The following is a 19,787-nucleotide window of genomic DNA, read 5'->3' as shown; positions in this document are numbered from 1 at the left end:
TGCTTTATTGGCTGAGGGAGCCGGTGTTTGTCCGCAGACGAGTGCTCTAAATATTTCCATCTGCTCCCCTCGGAGGGAGCTTCTGCACCCTGGTGCCCTCCAGATGTTGCTTTTCTTCCAACTGCAGATTTAGGAGTTTCCCTTATTTTCTATACAGTATTCTAAATGTATCAAAGGGTCAGAAACTGGTTTCCTGGATGGTTGTTTGGAGGAAAGGAAAAGCGACGTCTGCAGAGGTACTGACCGTAATGCTTTCTGCGAAGCTTCATTAAGAGTTTGGGATTTGATCCTAGAACTTTACAATCCGAAGCTGAAGGTTCCCTAAAGACTGAGGCAGCTTATAGTATTAGTATTTCCTCTGACTGCAAATACTGCCCATTACTTAGGAGTTTCCCTTATTTTCTTTATTCTAAATGTACCAAAAGGTCAGACTGTTTGGGGGAAAGGAACAGTGAGGTCTGCAGAGGTACTGACCGTATCACTTTCTGCGAAGCTTCATTAAGAGTTTGGGATTTGAAGCTGAATGTCCCCTAAAGACTGAGGCAGCTTATAGTATTATAAAGTTCCTGTAGAAATGATTACATCCTTCCAGTTCCCTGCCTTTGAAATTAGAATTTATGAGTACTAGTTTATTAGTATTGATATTTGTAATTTGTGACAGGTATGCTATCTGTGTAAATGTATCCCACCCTAATTAAATCCATCTTTCTGTGAACCGCCCTGAGACCTCCGGGTATAGGGTGGTATATAAATTTAATTAATAACTATTATTATTATTATTATTATTATTATTATTATTATTATTATTATCTACATTGTTCTCCTAAAAGGGCTGCTCCCTGCACTGAAGTGCATCGTGGCAACAGCTGAGAGAGTCCTGGAAGTGGCCCTGTTTCCGCCTCCTCCTCCTCCGTCCTTTACACTGGCAGCGCAATGGCCTCCGATACCCCCTCTGAACGGCCTCTTCTTAGATTTGGAGTGGAAAGAGGAGCCAGGCAGCTTCCTCAGGTAGGGAAAGAGCCTTGGGGAATCAGATAGGAGGGAAGAGGCACAGATGGGACCACCCAACCTCCCTCTGTGTTGAGTGGGGATGATGGGGATCTAAGAGAAGCTCTGTCTTCTTCCTCTTCTTCTTCCAGGCCCTCTTGACCTTTGAGGAGGTGGCTGTGTTTTTCACGGAGGAGGAGTGGGCTCTGCTGGATCATGGCCAAAGAGCTCTGCACAAGGAAGTCATGGAGGAGAATTATGAGATGGTGGCCTCTCTAGGTAAGGGGACATTTTTATTCCTCCTGGCTGTCTGACGTTGAAGTTGCGAAACTACTGTTTGAGCCATTTATTCATGACGTGTCTTCCTCTTTGGCGAAGCCTCGTAGCCGAATAAGATTGTCTTCCATGAACATGGTCTTAACAGTGTGTCTGTTAGTGACTGTAGAGTCCAATTCTGGATCCACACATCCTTCCACAGTGGGGACATAGGTTTCCAGGCAGGAGTTAATCACAGTGAGGGTTTGCCAAACATACTTTCCTCTTAGCTTGTTTCTCCCTTTCATCCAGTGTGGTGTAGTGGTTAAGAGCGGTAGACTTGTCATCTGGTGAACCAGGTTCGCGTCTCCGCTCCTCCACATGCAGCTGCTGGGTGACCTTGGGCTAGTCACACTTCTCTGAAGTCTCTCAGCCCCACTCACCTCACAGAGTGTTTGTTGTGGGGGAGGAAGGCAAGGAGAATGTTAGCCGCTTTGAGACTCCTTCGGGTAGTGATAAAGTGGGATATCAAATCCAAACTCTTCTTCTTCATCCTGAGTTGGTGCTTCTTCAAAGTCCATGATGCCTTGGTAATGGCTATTCTGCAATTGGATGATGATGATGATGATAATTAATTTAGCCTGGAGAAGAGGAGGTTAAGGGGTGATATGATAGCCATGTTCAAATATATAAAAGGATGTCATATAGAGGAGGGAGAAAGGTTGTTTTCTGCTGCTCCAGAGAAGCGGACACGGAGCAATGGATCCAAACTACAAGAAAGAAGATTCCACCTAAACATTAGGAAGAACTTCCTGACAGTAAGAGCTGTTTGATGGTGGAATTTGCTGCCAAGGGGTGTGGTGGAGTCTCCTTCTTTGGAGGTCTTTAAGCAGAGGCTTGACAACCATATGTCAGGAGTGCTCTGATGGTGTTTCCTGCTTGGCAGGGGGTTGGACTCGATGGCCCTTGTGGTCTATTCCAACTCTATGATTCTATGATTTATTTCCCACCCATCTGCCCAGATTTCCCCAGCCACTCTGGGTGGCTCCCAACAAAATATTAAAAATAGAATCAAACATTAAAAACTTCCCTAAACAGGGCTGCCTTCAGATGTCTTCTAAAAGTCAGATAGTTGTTTATTTCCTTGACATCTGATGGGAGGGTGTTCGACCGGGCGGGCGCTGCTACCAAGAAGGCCCTCTGTCTGGTTCCCTGTAACCTCACATCTCACAGTGAGGGAGCACTCGCAGGCCAGTGTTTCCCAATTTTCTGTGCTTATACTGCATTTTTAAGATTTGCCTTGAGAGCATCTTTAAACTTCTTTTGTTGTCCACCGCTATATCAATTTCCATTATTAAATTGGGAATAGAGTGGTTTCTTTGGAAGACGACAATCAGGCATCTGAACAACATGAGCAGTCCAATGAAGTTGATGTTGAAGATTGTACTTTATAGCAACACTGTACTTTCGTCAGTAGGTAACTCTTCATAAGCTGATATTGTGGTATGAATTCACACAAAAAAACCTATGTATAATATACAAAGAGATTCACATGGTAAAAATGGTGGCATGAGCCTTCCTGGTCCGTGTCATTTATTAGCTTTTAATGGGCCACCAGATACTTTGCTGTTTTTGTTTCAAAAGATTAAAAATTTTGAATATTTTTTTAGTAACATATAACATAACCAACACTTCTGTTTTACTTTTTCCACATAGCAGAGACTCTGATACTCAAGTCTGAGCTCATCTCCTCACTTCGAACAGAAAAATACAGGGATGTTGTCATGGACCAATTGAGAGGTACATACTTCCACTTTGCTGTGAGGCTATACCTTTGTATGTCTCCCTTCAGTGTTTACAGATATAAAAAGAGCCCTTTTGCATCAGAATGAGGGGCCATCATTTCCAGCATCCTGGTGCAGGTTTAGGTGATGTGTGTTAGAATTCCTGCTGCGAGATTGCAGTCATAGGATTGTTGTCTATCACATGACGGTATATGTTTTGACTCCACAGAGTGGGAAGTGACAGAGACAGGATGTTTGTGTTACTGTGTTCCGTGAAGTGGGACTATTGTCCTTTGTTCTTTTTGTCTTTGCTGTCTGATGCTAGAGAGAGAGGGAGCCATGTTGCAGTGCTCCGTGTGTGTTTATATGTAAATAAAGCAGATTAGCCAACATGCTGAGTTGCTGGGGTTCTGTCACAAGCGGCGCAAACTCTGCGGATCTCGAAGTGTGCCGGTGTCAGTTGGCATCGGTCGCTGTGATGTTCGGGCAAAAGAAAGCTTTTGAAGCTCCTGAACAATCGACCAGGAGGGAGAGAACATGCCAGTTGGGCATGTGTCTCTGGCAGGGTCCTATTCGAGTGTAGGCTGAACTCCTGACAATGCGTACAGCTGGTTGGAATGTATCAGCAAGATATTACAGATCAGGGAGGAAGGAGAAAACTGAATAGAGAGGCATAGCATTTTCACAGGAGTAGGAAGATGGAAAAAGTGTGTCCCTTCAGATGTTGCTGCACTACAACTCCCGTCATCCCTGGTCATTGGCCATCTTTACTTGGGTTGATGAGTCCAACCACATCTTGAGGGCCATAGGTGCCTCATCTCAGCATAGGTTTCTCTCTCTTTTTTTTTAAAAAAAGATTTTTATTAAAGTTTTCGAAATGTTACAAAAAGAAAAAAGAAAAAGAAAAAATACAAAGTAAAAACAGTTAAAAACAATTCAATCTTTCTGTATCTTATCTTTCATTTGCTTGTTCCCCAGACCTCCTCACACCTCCCTTTTTTGTATCCAGTTCAATTAGTTGGTTCAGCAAATCCTTTCCCTCTTTGTTTTTATCCTAATCTTTAATCTTAATATATTATAACTTTAAATTATCACCTGTTAACAATCCATTTTTGCACATCTTTATAACATTACTGCTGAATTTCTTCCAATCTTCTTCCACTGACTCTTCTCCCTGGTCTTGGATTCTGCCGGTCATTTCCGCCAGTTCCATATAGTCCATCACCTTCATCTGCCATTCTTCCAGGGTGGGTAGATCTTGTGTCTTCCAATACTTCGCGATAAGTATTCTTGCTGCTGTTGTGGCATACATAAAGAAAGTTCTATCCTTATTTGGCACCAATTGGCCGACCATGCCCAGGAGAAAGGACTCTGGTTTCTTCAGGAAGGTATATTTAAATACCTTTTTCATTTCATTATATATCATCTCCCAGAAAGCCTTAATCCTTGGGCACGTCCACCAAAGGTGAAAGAATGTACCTTCACTTTCTTTACATTTCCAACATTTATTATCGGGCAAATGATAGATTTTTGCAAGCTTGACTGGTGTCATGTACCACCTGTATATCATTTTCATAATATTCTCTCTTAAGGCATTACATGCCGTAAACTTCATACCTGTGGTCCATAACTGTTCCCAGTCAGCCATCATAATGTTATGTCCAACATCTTGTGCCCACTTAATCATAGCAGATTTCACCGTTTCATCCTGAGTATTCCATTTCAACAGCAAGTTATACATCCTTGACAAAGTCTTAGTTTTGGGATCTAACAGTTCTGTTTCCAATTTTGATTTTTCCACCTGGAATCCAATTTTCTTGTCCAAATTGTATGCCTCCATTATTTGATAATAATGAAGCCAATCTCGCACTTTGTTTTTTAGTTTTTCAAAACTCTGCAATTTCAATTTATCTCCCTCTTGTTCCAAAATTTCCCAATATTTTGGCCATTTGGCCTCCATATTGAGCTTTTTCTGAGCCTTCGCTTCCATCGGTGACAACCACCTTGGGGTTTTGTTTTCAAAGCATAGAAGGTTTCTCTTGGTGCTCAGTGTTACATGTGAGTTGAAGGTAGAACTGGATACTAAGGGTTCTTGATATTATTTTCAGATTTCCTTTTCTAAAATGTGGTACATGGGAGAGGGAGGAATGCTGGATTTGTTAAAATAAGAGAAAGTGCGGATTGGTCTTGCTGCGTGTTAATTTCTCTTGTATTCTTCCTTGAAGACCTAACAATATTTTCTTTCCCCCAACTTTCAACCAGGTGATGGAGAAGACAATCAGAATCATGAGGGGCCACCTGTGAAGTACTACAGTGTGAGTGAACACCTTAGCACACATCTACAAACTAACAGAGGGCAGAAACCATTCAGATGTATGGAGTGCGGAAAGAGCTTCAGGCAGAGTAATAACCTTACCAAACATCAACAAACTCACACAGGTGAGAAACCATATAAATGTTTGGTGTGTGGAAAGAGCTACACTGTAAGTGGGTCACTTGCAAAACATCAACAAAGCCACACAGAGGAGAAACCATATAGATGTATGGAGTGTGGGAAGGGTTTCAGTGAAGCTGGAAAACTTACAAGACATCACCGAATTCACACAGGGGAGAAACCATATAGATGTATGGAGTGTGGAAAGAGCTTCAGGCAGAGTAATAACCTTACCAAACATCAACAAATTCACACACGGGAGAAAGCATATAAATGTTTGGCGTGTGGAAAGAGCTACACTAAAAGTGCGTACCTTGCAAAACATCAACAAACCCACACAGAAGAGAAACCATATAGATGTATGGAGTGTGGGAAGGGTTTTAGTAAGGGTGGAAAACTTACAAGACATCACCGAACTCACACAGGGGAGAAACCATATAGATGTATGGAGTGTGGAAAGGGTTTCCGTGAAGGTGGAAAACTTACAAGACATCACCGAACTCACACAGGGGAGAAACCCTTTAGATGTACAGAGTGTGGAAAGAGCTTTATTCACAATGGAGCACTTATTGTACATCTACGAACTCACACAGGGGAGAAACCCTTTAGATGTATGGAGTGTGGAAAGAGCTTCAGTCAGAAAGGAAACCTTAAAAAACATCAACAAACACACAGGGGAGAAACCATATGAATGTATGGATTGTGGAAAGTGCTTCAGTAAGAGCATAACTCTTAGAAGACATCAACGATCTCACAGAGAAGCAACGGTTTAAATGTTTGAAGTGTGGAAAGTGTTTCAGTTATAATGGAGTTCTTAATAATCACAGACTCACATAGGGGAGAACCATGGAGATGTCAAGTTCTCCCCACAGAATTCACTTTGTCCCTCATATCCACAAACTCTCATAGGGGGAAATCCATTCTAAATGCACGGAGAATATTTGATGTTCTGGTGTTTGTATGGAGTGTTGTGCACATATGTATTAAAGCAACAAAGGTAATGTCTCATAATAGTAAGTATAATGAAAGATACAATATACTGTTAGGGATCTGCAGAATATCACCCTGGAGTGCTCATTGTGAGTGAACATGTGCTGAGAGTTCATTGATATTTGGTCATTGCAGAGAGAAATGGGAATTGAGAGTTGTGAAAAGTGGAGCACGACAGTGGTGTTTAGGAAGCAGGATTGGCTCTGTAGTCCTAGATCTGTAGAATTGAATGGGACTTCGGTCTTCTAGTGCAACTCCCTGTTATAAGAACAGCAGCATAAAACCCATTTTTATAATTGCAATAAAGGAACAATGAAAACACAGAGAGGCTGAAACCATCTTCATGCAGAAAGTAATCTTTAAACCATCATATATTGCTTAATCTTGGCTACGACCTGGGGGAATGTGGGCATTGCCAGTGTTTATATTTTTTTAATTTATTTATTTATACATACATACATAGATAACCTGCCCATCTGGCTGGGTTTCCCCAGCCACTGTGGCGGCTTCCAACAAAAGATTAAAAATACATTAAAACATCTGTCATTAAAAACTTCCCTAAACAGGGCTGCCTTCAGATGTCTTCTAAACATAAGATAGTTGTTTATTTCCTTGACATCTGATGGGAGGGTGTTCCACAGGGCGGGCACCACTACCGAGAAGGCCCTCTGCCTGGTTCCCTATAACCTCACTTCTTTGCAGGGAGGGAACCGCCAGAAGGCCCTCGGAGCTGGACCTCAGTGTCCGGGTTGAATGATGGGAGTAGAGACGGTCCTTCAGGTATACTGGGCCGAGGCCGTTTAGGACATTAAAGGTCAGCACCAACACTTTGAGTTGTGCTCAGCAACATGCTGAGAACCAATTCAGGTCTTTCAGGGGAGTCATTTGCCTGCGGGGAAAGAAATCTCTGTGCCCACATAATTGGCCCTGTTTCAGAAATCAGGTAGTATAGGAGGCTATACTAGTCATGTTAGACTTGTGGGGAAGAATAGGCCTATGAGCGGCAAACAAATTTAGTCCTCTGTATGTTGTGGTAAATCATCTTCAGCAAGGGTCCAGATTGACAACATTCTCAGCCGAATGCCTCTTAGAAGTAGAAATAATGATTTTGTATTAACTTTAAAACCTGGAAAGGCCAATCTGGTTCTAATAGCAGCTACCACAACTGATGACTTATGACCTTACTGACTGGATAGTTTGTTGGTCGGTGTGGTGCTCTGAGTTCTGAGAGTTGTTTGGAGTTTGTTAAGAGAGAGCTGGTTAAGATCCGTATCTGTTCCTGTATATAGTAACTTGTAGAGTCCGCTGTAAATAATAAACACATCTAAGTAACCAAGTTACCATTAGCAGCGTCTTGTTCCTGCTTCGTCCATCCTACCTGCAACTGATTGCTTTCTGGAACTCTGCGTATGCTCTGCTAAGGTCTGGCTAAGGTCCTGCAACAGGTCAAAGTTGTTAGGATATTTCCGTTCCACCTTAAAAGGGAGCAGACTTTGTGAGTCACAGAGTCTGCGTATTTCCTGTTCACAGGATGTTTATGTTTTCAGTTGCTTTCGTTTTCTTCTTGTTGCCTAAGCGTACCGATGCAGGCGGTCATGTTTTTCTTTGTTCTGACCAACGCTGAATAAACTGTAAATATAGTCCTGCTGTGCATATTTTGCTGTGTGAATTCTGCTGATAGAGTGTGCACCAGCCTAAGAATGTGGCAATCTATTCTTGAGGCCTCGTGTCGCTAATTGCTGATATTGCGTGTCTACGGGAGATCGATGGATTGTCCGGCAGCCAGCTTGGGGCTAAGATGGACTTTGTCTCCCTGGCAGTATCCCAACAAAAGTTGCAAAACACCAATAGGAACAACATCTTAATAATCCCTGACAGATGGTCAGTAAGATATTAAGACTGCACCTGGGACTTCCTTCTGCATGCAAAGCATTGCATCTGAGGCCTTCTGCATGCGAAGCAACTGCTCTGCCACTGAGCTTTGCCCGCTCAAAGCAAAGCCCAACTTGTCCATTGGCCCCCACTTTTTGAAAAAGGGTACGCATTGTAAAGACACCGGACCGCCCCATACCCACCGGAATTTCTCCAAATAGGGACGTCCTATTCAACAGTAGGGTTTCCATATGTCTGGAATTTCTCAGACATACCCAGGATACTGTAGTTGGAAGCAGTGTCTGGGTGAAAATCGGCAAAATCTCCCATGTCGGCAGTGCCATTTTTGCTGGTTTTGCTAAAAGATAGCTCAAAAACTGCATTATATTTTTTTTTGCAAAATAAGTTCAAAAACTTTGGGAAAAACTAAAGAAAAAGCTGGACTGGTTTTGTGTCTGGATCTTCACTTTTTGAAATATGGCCACCTAATCATCATCATCACCTTCCAACATACATATATAAAAACATAATAAAGCATTAAACAGCTTTGCTATACAGGGCTGCCTTTCAGATGTTACTTATCTCTTTGGTTCAGGGGTCACATTTCTCCCTCCAAAACTTATCCAATGGATATAGGGACATCCTATGGAAGACATTCCAGGATTAAATCAGAAACCAGGATGGCTTCTGTAAACCCAGGAGTGTCGCTGGAAAACAAGGACGGAGGGTCTGGGCACCCTTTAATATTATTGCAAGTTGCTGCTCTGAACCCCTTCCACCCTCTTTTTCCCCAGGGGGGTCCTTTTTAGAAGTAAGGTGTGTGTTTCCTCTTTCGCTGCCGGGATTTGAACCCGTGACCGTCTCACCAAATAAATGGCAATATAGAGCTTCTCGGCCACCCTAGGAAAACAGGTCTTCCCCGGATTTAGGACGGATAGATTGTTCAGTGATTTTGGAGGTCAGATTAAAAAAAAACTTTCCCCCAGAAGGTGTGGACCACGGTACACTCCCACCAAACGTGAAAATAGGAATCCGAGACCTTCTGCATGCGAAGCAACTGCTCTGTCACTGAGCTGCATCCCCACACAACAAAGCCTAAATTTATCCATCAGCTCCTGCTTTTTGGAAAAGGTCCGTATAGTGAAAGCCATGGTTTTCCCAGTAGTGATGTATGGAAGTGAGAGCTGGACCATAAAGAAGGCTGATCGCCGAAGAATTGATGCTTTTGAATTCTGGTGCTGGAGGAGACTCTTGAGAGTCCCATGGACTGCAAGAAGGAAATCAGCCCTGAGTGCTCACTGGAAGGACAGATCCTGAAGCTGAGGCGCCAATACTTTGGCCACCTCATGAGAAGAGAAGACTTCCTGGAAAAGACCCTGAAGTTGGGAAAGATGGAGGGCGCAAGGAGAAGGGGACGACAGAGGATGAGATGGTTGGACAGTGTTCTTGAAGCTACCAGCATGAGTTTGACCAAACTGCGGGAGGCAGGAGGGCCTGGCGTGCTCTGGTCCAGGGGGTCACGAAGAGTTGGACACGACGAAACGACTAAATGACAACAACACCCATTGAAATGACACTGGACCAGCCTTTAGGGTTGCCATAAGTCACTGCTCTAAACTCCTTCCCGGGGGAGGCTTTTCAGAAATGGGGGTGCGGCCTTTCGCTACCGCTCGCAGGAACTGAAGGCATTGATTCCTCACTAAATACTGTAAGTGGGAATATACTGTACAGTAGATATTGCTGGCTGGGAAGGGAATTTCTCTTTGCAGGGAGCAGGAGGCGGATCTCCTGCCACTCATCCCTCCCTCTGGGCCAATGAGCTGCTTTTCCTAGAGAGGCAGGAAGTGGGGGTTTTTTTGGGGGGGAGGAGAAGCAAAGTTGGAGGGGAGGGGTCTCCATGCACATCCCTTGAAGAGAAAGAGGCCCGCAGAGGATGAAGAGGTAACACGTATTTTGGGGGGCGGGGGGGCCGCGACTTGGGGTTGGGGGTCGGCAGAAGAATTTGCATTTCCTCCCCCTGAACCTATAAACAGCGCGGCTGTGAAAGGAGAGTGGGGGGGGGGAGGGAGGGAAGAGTGGGGAGGGAAATGAGGGGGGAGCAGGGGAGGGCTCCCCACTTTCCCTCTGGGAATCAGTAGAGGGGGTGGGCGGGATGCAGGCCATCCTGTTGCAAAGTGGGGTCCCCCCCCACAACGGGGTTTGCATTGCAAGATCCTTTTCGAAGCGCAGAGATCAAGCCATGGTGGAGGGGGAGGGGGGGGCGAAGAAACCTGAGACGATCCACAAAAGGGTGCCCCCCCCAGTGGAACTTAATTACAAAGGGATGCGCAGCCCCACCCTGTGCATATTGACTCCGCAGTCAGTCCTTCTCCGTTCAAGGGGGGGGGCAGCCCCATTTCACCTAGTGATGCTCCTCTCTGTTTAACACCCTCCATCACCCTTCTCACTACTGCCCCCCCATCGCTCCCCCCAGGCTCTGCCTCCTCCTTCAGGGAGCCAGTCTGGAGGGGAGGGGGGGCTGAGCTCCCCCAGGACCCTGACCTGCCCCCCCCCACAAATCTGCCGCTGAAGCCCCTGCCTCAGTGGGGCGGAGATGGGGGGGCAAGCAGGGGAGAGGACGTGGAAGCAGCTGGAGAACAGAGTCACCTCTGGATTGGGGGAGATTTTGAATGGGGGGCGTGAGAGATGGACAGTGTCAAGGGAAGCCGGCCTCTGCAGCTTCCTGAAATGGGCATGGATGACAGAATTTAAATATAATCAAGGTCTGAGGAGCACTTTAAAAAGCGTCATGGCAAAGATTGGAGGAATTAAATAAATGCCCACTCCCCAGCTCGCCCTGGGGGGCGGGAAGGGGGGGGAATAATTTTTTTATGGCTGCATCTTTCCAAAAAGAGGCTTCTCCAGATATCCTCTTGGGACTTTGTCAGGAAGGAGAATCAAAGCTCCCAGGGGTGGGAGATCTGGCCTGCCTTGCAGGATTGGCCCAGCGCAGAGGTGCTGAGGGACTTTCTCTGCCGGTGCTGCCAGCCTCACTCCTGCCTGGCCTGGTCCCCTTCCAGGTTGCCAGGAGGGTTTTTTAGCACTATAGGTGATCTAAAGCCCAACTCCGGGTATAGGGCGGTATATATATTCAATAATAATAATAATAATAATTTATGCATTGTTCTCCTGAAAGAGCTGCTCCCTGCTTTGAGTTGCTTCATGGCAACAGCTGAGTCCTGGAAGTGGCCCAGTTTCCGCCTCCTTGTCCTCCATCTCTCCCACAGGCAGCGCAATGGCCTCAGAAGCACTGTTTGGACCATCCCTTCTCAGAGGTGGAGTGGAAAGAGGAGCCAGGCAGCTTCCTCAGGTAGGCAAAGAGCCTTGGGGAATCAGGTAGGAGGGAAGAGGCACAGATGGGACCACCCAGCTTCCCTCTGTGTTGAGTGGGGTGATGGGGATCTAAGAGAAGCTCTGTTTTCTTCCTCTTCTTCTTCCAGGCCCTCTTGACCTTTGAGGAGGTGGCTGTGTTTTTCACGGAGGAGGAGTGGGCTCTGCTGGATCCAGGCCAAAGAGCTCTGCACAAGGAAGTCATGGAGGAGAATTATGGGATGGTGGCCTCTCTGGGTAAGGATGAATTTTTATCCCTCTTGACTCATGGACGTCAAAGATGCGAATCTGCTGTTTGAGCCATTTATTCATGCCACGAAGGAGCAACATAGGGCCTGTAAGACAGAGCTATTCCGCCTGGCTTTTAATTTGAATTCAGCCTGATCTTTTATTTCCCTTCTCTTCCCTCCCCCTCCCCTTTTATGAAGATTACCAGCTCTGAGACCCCCACAGCTAATTCTATTTTTTTTATATATAAATTTTTTATTAGGGTTTTTACAATATTACAAAATAGAAAAAGAGGCTAATTCTAACCCTGGCCTCCTCACTGGCCCAAGTAGGACTAATTCAGCCAGCTAGCTCTGGTGATTATCTAATATTTATTAGATGGATTTCCCCTAAATTGATTTCTGAAACCGGGCCAATTACGTGGGCACAGAGATTTCTTTCCCCTGAAAGACCTGCATTGGCTCCCAGTATGTTTCCGAGCACAATTCAAAGTGTTGGTGCTGACCTTTAAAGCCCTAAATGGCCTCGGTCCAGTATACCTGAAGGAGCGTCTCCACCCCCATCATTCTGCCCGGTCCAGTGCTGAGGGCCTTCTGGCGGTTCCCTCGCTGCGAGAAGCCAAGTTACAGGGAACCAGGCAGAGGGCCTTCTCGGTAGTGGCGCCCGCCCTGTGGAACGCCCTCCCACCAGATGTCAAAGAGAACAACAAGTACCAAACTTTTAGAAGACATCTGAAGGCAGCCCTCTTTAGGGAAGCTTTTAATGTTTAACAGACCACTGTATTTTAATCCTTTGTTGGAAGCCGCCCAGGGTGGCTGGGGAGACCCAGCCAAATGGGCGGGGTATAAATAATAAATTATTATTATTATTATTATTATTATTATTATTATTATTATTATTACAGTGGTGCCTCGCAAGACAAAATTAATTCGTTCCGCGAGTTTTGTCGCCTTGCGATTTTTTTCGTCTTGCGAAGCACGGTGTCGGGAAAGCTTTGGAAAAGCTTCAGAAATCACCAAAGTCTTTAAAAACCTCAAAAAAGGCTACCACACCGCGTTCTATGAGTTGCTCCTCGAAGTCAAGTCGCAACTGTATTAATAATAATAATAATAATAATAATTTATTATTTATACCCCGCCCATCTGGCTGGGCCTCCCCAGCCACTCTGGGCGGCTTCCATAAAAACCAAAAATACAGTAAAATATCACACGTTAAAAACTTCCCTGAACAGGGCTGCCTTAAGATGTCTTCTGAATGTCAGGTAGTTGTTTATCTCTTTGACATCTGCTGGAAGGGCGTTCCACAGGGCGGGCGCAACTACCGAGAAGGCCCTCTGCCTGGTTCCCTGTAGCTTTGCTTCTCGCAATGAGGGAACCGCCAGAAGGCCCTCGGCACTGGACCTCAGTGTCCGGGCAGAATGATGGGGGTGGAGACGCTCCTTCAGGTATACTGGACCGAGGCCGTTTAGGGCTTTAAAGGTCAGCACCAACACTTTGAATTGTGCTCGGAAACGTACTGGGAGCCAATGTAGGTCTTTCAAGACCGGTGTTATATGGTCTCGGCGGCCGCCCCCAGTCACCAGTCTAGCTGCTGCATTCTGGATTAGTTGTAGTTTCCGAGTCACCTTCAAAGGTAGCCCCACGTAGAGCGCATTGCAGTAGTCCAAGCGGGAGATAACCAGAGCATGCACCACTCTGGCGAGACAGTCCGCAGGCAGATAGGGTCTCAGCCTACGTACCAGATGGAGCTGGTAAACAGCTGCCCTGGACACAGATTTGACCTGTGCCTCCATGGACAGCTGTGAGTCCAAAATGACTCCCAGGCTGCGCACCTGGTCCTTCAGGGGCACAGTTACCCCATTCAGGACCAGGGAATCCTCCACACCTGCCCGCCTCCTGTCCCCCAAAAACAGTACTTCTGTCTTGTCAGGATTCAACCTCAATCTGTTAGCCGCCATCCATCCTCCAACCGCCTCCAGACACTCACACAGGACCTTCACCGCCCTCACTGGTTCTGATTTAAAAGAGAGGTAGAGCTGGGTATCATCCGCATACTGATGAACACCCAGCCCAAACCTCCTGATGATCTCTCCCAGCGGCTGCATGTAAATGTTGAAAAGCATGGGGGAGAGGACAGAACCCTGAGGCACCCCACAAGTGAGAGCCCAGGGGTCTGAACACTCATCCCCAACCACCACTTTCTGAACACGGCCCAGGAGGAAGGAGCGGAACCACTGTATGACAGTGCCCCCAGCTCCCAGCCCCTCCAGACGGTCCAGAAGGATGTTATGGTCGATGGTATCAAACGCCGCTGAGAGATCCAGCAGAACTAGGAAACAGCTCTCACCTTTGTCCCTAGCCCGCCGGAGATCATCAACCAGTGCGACCAAGGCAGTTTCAGTCCCATGATGAGGCCTGAATCCCGACTGGAAGGGATCCAAATGGTCCGCTTCTTCCAGGCGTGCCTGGAGTTGTTCGGCAACCGCTCGCTCAATCACCTTGCCCAAGAATGGAAGATTTGAGACTGGGCGATAGTTGGCCATCGTGGCCGCATCTAAAGATGGTTTTTTAAGAAGCGGTTTAATAACCGCCTCTTTCAGCGGGTCTGGGAAGGCTCCCTCATGGAGGGAAGCATTCACCACCCCACGAAGCCCATCGCCCAGTCCTTCCCGGCTAGCTTTTATAAGCCAGGATGGGCAAGGATCCAGGAGACAGGTGGTTGGTTTCACTCGTCCAAGCAGCCTGTCCACATCCTCGGAGGTAACAGATTGGAATTGATCCCACTCAACTTGACTAGACAGAACTCTAGCACTCTCCCGCCCCGGCCCTGCTCCCACGGTGGAGTCCACTTCTTCCCGAATCTGAGCGATTTTATCTGCAAAAAACTTTGCAAAATCATTGCAGGAGAACATATTAACGGTGTTAAGAAAAAGGAAACAAACTTGCAAGACATTTCCGTCTTGCGAAGCAAGCCCATAGGGAAAATCGTCTTGCGAAGCAGCTCAAAAAACAAAAAACCCTTTCGTCTTGCGAGTTTTTTGTCTTGCGAGGCATTCGTCTTGTGAGGTACCACTGTATTATGATAGAGCTGGAAGGTACCCTGAGGGTCGTCTAGTCCATCCCCCTGCAGTGCAGGAATCTCAAATAAAGCATCCATGAGAGACAGCCTTCCAAACTATGCTTAAAAATGACCCATGAAGGAGAGTGCATCACCTCCCAAGGGAGACTGTCCCACTGTCCAGCAGGTCATACAGTCAGAAAGTTGTTCCTGAGGTTTAGTTGGAATCTCCTTTCTTGTAACTTGAAGCCGTTGGTTCGGATCCTACCCTCCAGAGCAGGAGAAAACAATCTTGCTCCCTCTTCCATGTGACAGCCCTTCAGATATTGAAAGTTGGCTATCCTATCTCCTCTCAGGCTCCTCTTTCCCAGGCTAAACATACCCATCTCCTTCAAGCGCTCCTCATAAGGCTTGGTTTCCAGACCTTTGATCATCTTGGTTGCCCTCCTCTGCACACCTTCCAGCTTGTTAACATCCTTCTTAAATTGTGGTGCCCAGAATTAAACACCATATTCCAGGTGTGGTCTGACCAAGGCAGAATAGAGTGGTCTTATTACTTCCCTTGATCTGGACACTAGACTTCTGTGGATGCAGCCTAGAATAGCATTAGTTGGTTTTTGGGACACCGGATATTACTTGAAAATATTATTATTTTGGATACTTTTACTTTTAACACTTCTGTTTCACTTATTCCACATAGGAGAGATACTCAAGTCTAAGCTCATCTCACCAGAAATCTATGGAGATGTTGTCCTGGACCAATTGAGAGGTATGTCCTTCCACTTTGTTGTGAGACTGTATCTTTGTGTATCTCATTTCAGTGTGTAGGAATATAAAAAGAGCTTATCAGGATGAGGCCCCATCTTTTCCTGCATCCTGTTCTCAGAGAGACTGTCAAGGAGAAACCCACCAGCAGGGCCGGAGGGCAACAGCAATCTCTCGACTCATGAATTTTAACCTGCTGCAAATTTTATATCCATATTCCATAATTGTGATAGTTGTTCTCCAAATCCCCACTTCATATCCTTTTTAAATATTTCATTCAAATGATGATATTGTAACCATGTTGTCAACATTTCTGGTAAATCCTTCAACCCTTTTAATTTAAATTCTCCACCCTCCACTCTTAATAAATAAGTCACCCAACATTCCGCCATAGTTTTATTTTCACCGCTATGGCTTCCAAAGGTGAAAGTCAAAGTGGTGTTTTAGCTCCCAATAAATTATTATATATGTCCCATATTCCAGGGACATCCAGCTTCCAAGAGACTGCAATCTACTCACTGGCAGTGATCTACTCATTGTCAGAGTTGTTGAGCTTTTTTTGGGAATATGATAAAAAAACCCCTACTTTTCCCTTTCATTTCCAGCAGATACCTAATTCAGTTTTGTACATCTTAGCTAACTTGCTCGGTGTCAGATACCACCTGTACATCATTTTCATAAAATTCTTCAGTGTGCAACATGCTGTAAATTTTAAATCTCTTCCACATTTCTCCCAAGCACTCACCTCTATATTATGGCCTGTATCTCTTGCCCAGTGAATCATAGCTGGTTTTACCAGTTCATCCTCTTCTCATAACAAATAGAATTGAGTTGTGATCAGAAATAGTCCTCCGTAGAATTTGCACTTTTTTGGGTCTTAAATCTTAGTTCTTTAGTTATGCATATTGAATTATTTTCCCAGAAGAATTCTTACCATTGTAATAAAATATCAGTTGTCTTTCTAGAGTGTTTATATCTCCATTTTTTCTCATTTGGCGCAAAGACTCACCAAGACCATTTTTTCTCCTTCAACAATTGCCTGTACCCTGATAATTCTTCCTTGGTCATCTTTTAAAAAATTGTTACGGGTAAAAAACATGTTTATATGCATTACCACATTGATCTTTTTAGTTTATCACTGGTTATAAACTCTTCAACAAATATTTTTGTTACTAATACTCCGGTGTGTCAACTTGCAACATGTGTCTGCTCCGCTGAGAGACTATTTTCTGGGATTATTTCCTTTCCTTAAAATGTGGTATATAGGAGAGGGGAGATTGTTGGAGGTGTTGAAATAAGAGAAGGTGCTGATTGGTCTTGCTGTGTATTCTCTTGTTCTGTTCCTTGAAATCCTAACAATATTTTCTTATCCCCCACTTAAAACCAGGTGATGAAGAAGGCAATCAGAATTATGAGGGGCCATCTGTAAAGTACGTCAGTGTGAGTGAACACCTTAGAACAAATCTACAAAATAACACAGAGGAGAAACCCTTTAAATGTATGGAGTGTGGAAAGAGCTTCAGTAAAAATGGAAATCTTACTGCACATCAACGAATTCACACAGGGGAGAAACCATTTAGATGTATGGAGTGTGGGAAGTGCTTCAGTGAAAGCGGTAATCTTACTGTACATCAACGAACTCACACGGGTGAGAAACCATTTAAATGTATGGAGTGTGGAAAGAGCTTCCGTGAAAATGGAAAACTTATTATACATCAACGAACTCACACCGGTGAGAAACCCTTTAGATGTACGCAGTGTGGGCAGAGCTTCAGTCAGAATGGAACTCTTACAACACATCTACAAATTCACACAGGGGAGAAACCTTTTAAATGTATGGAGTGTGGGCAGAGCTTCAGTCGGAATAGAACTCTTACAGCACATCTACGAATTCACACAGGGGAGAAACCGTTTAAATGTATGGAGTGTGGGCAGAGCTTCAGTCACAATGGACGCCTTACTCTACATCAACGAACCCATACAGGGGAGAAACCATTTAGATGTTTGGAGTGTGGGAAGTGCTTCAGTCAGTGTTCACACCTAACTCTGCATCAACGAACTCATACAGGGGAGAAACCATTTAAATGTATGGAGTGTGGGCAGAGCTTCAGTTCGTGTTCACAACTTACTCTACATCAACGAACTCATACAGGGGAGAAACCATTTAAATGTATGGAGTGTGGGCAGAGCTTCAGTCGGTGTTCACAGCTTACCCTGCACCAACGAACTCATACAGGGGAGAAACCATATAAATGTTTGGAGTGTGGAACGAGCTTCATTTGTAGTTCAAGACTCACTGTGCACCAGCAAAGTCACACCGGGGAGAAACCATTTACATGTTTGGAGTGTGGGAAGTGCTTCAGTCAGTGTTCACACCTTACTATACATCAACGATCTCACACAGGGGAGAAACCATTTAAATGTATGGATTGTGGAAAGTGCTTCAGTCATAGTGGATCTCTTGCAAAGCATCAACAAATTCACACAGGGGAGAAACCATTTAAGTGTATGGAGTGTGGAATGAACTTCAGACAGTGTTCACACCTTACTAGACATAAACGAACTCACACAGGGGAGAAACCATTTAAATGTATGGATTGTGGGAAATGCTTCAGTCATAGTGGAGGTCTTACAAGACATCTACAAACTCACACAGGGGAGAAACCCTTTAAATGTTTGGAGTGTGGAAAGAGCTTTAGTGAAAATGGAAAACTTACAATACATCAACGAACTCATACAGGGGAAAAACCATTTAAATGTATGGAGTGTGGAAAGAGCTTTAGTGCAAGTACAAAACTTACAGTACATCAACAAACTCACACGGGTGAGAAACCATTTAAATGAATGGAGTGTGGGAAGTGCTTCTGTTATAACTGAGTTACTAATAAACACCTATGAACTCTCACAGGGGAGAACCCATTTAGATGTATGGAGTGTGCCAAGTTTTTCCAACAGATGTTGGACACTTTGTCCCTCATTTCAACAAACCCATATAGGGAAAAATCAATTGTAAATGTATGGAGTGTATTTGATGTTCTGGTGTTTGTATGGAATTTTGTGCATATACGTATTAAAACAGTGAAGATAATGTCTCATAAGAGTAAGTATAATGAAAGATACAATGTACTGTTTGGGGTATTCAGAATGTGGCTCTGGAGTGCTCATTGTGAGTGAACATGTGCTGAGAATCCATTGATATTTGATCTTTGGCAGACATAGTTAGGAATGGAGAGTTGTGAAAAGTAGAACACAACAGTGGTGTGTAGGAAGCAGGATTGGCTCTGGAATCCTAGAACTGTAGAGTTTAAATGGACTCCAAGGGTCTAGTCCAACTCCTTGTTATAAGAACAACAGCAGTTATAAGAACACCATTTTTATAATTGCAATAAAGGAACAATGAAAACACAGAAAGACTGAAACCATCGTCTTACGTGAATCATAGAATCATAGAGTTGGAATAGACCACAAGGGCCATCGAGTCCAACCCCCTGCCAAGCAGGAAACACCATCAGAGCACTCCTGACATATGGTTGTCAAGCCTCTGCTTAAAGACCTCCAAAGAAGGAGACTCCACCACACTCCTTGGCAGCAAATTCCACCGTCGAACAGCTCTTACTGTCAGGAAATTCTTCCTAATGTTTAGGTGGAATCTTCTTTCTTGTAGTTTGGATCCATTGCTCCGTGTCCGCTTCTCTGGAGCAGCAGAAAACAACCTTTCTCCCTCCTCTATATGACTTTTGGTTTATGGTTTGGTTTTTGCTGTGTTGGGGGCGGGATTAATGTCTGTTTGGGCCCGGGGGTTAGTTAATTTTTAATATAACTATGAATTGTTTTCTGTTTGTTTCTTTGTTTGTTTCTATTGTTTTATATCGTTTGTATCTGGTTGTTAAGGGGAGAGGGTCAGGGCAGCTGGGAAGTGGGTCCCAGCCAACAGAATGGCTGGGGCAGGTTCCACGGGTGTGTGTGTGTGTGTGCTGGGACACCCAATCTCAGTGATCACGGGTAGGAGGAGGAGTTATGCTAAGACCAGACCATGTCATTACTGA

At 44.9% G+C, this 19,787-nt stretch overlaps 1 pseudogene; it reads left to right on the top strand.

Moving 5' to 3' along the window:
* LOC128409371 (gastrula zinc finger protein XlCGF57.1-like) overlaps positions 1–18,886 on the top strand; it is a 50,286-nt pseudogene extending 31,400 nt beyond the window's left edge.
* The last annotated feature ends 901 nt before the right edge of the window (positions 18,887–19,787 follow it).

The sequence above is a fragment of the Podarcis raffonei genome, chromosome 2 (assembly GCF_027172205.1).
Source record: "Podarcis raffonei isolate rPodRaf1 chromosome 2, rPodRaf1.pri, whole genome shotgun sequence".
Taxonomy (NCBI): Eukaryota; Metazoa; Chordata; class Lepidosauria; order Squamata; family Lacertidae; genus Podarcis; species Podarcis raffonei.
Note: the sequence above shows the minus strand (reverse complement) of the source record. Positions and strands in the feature narration are given on the sequence as shown.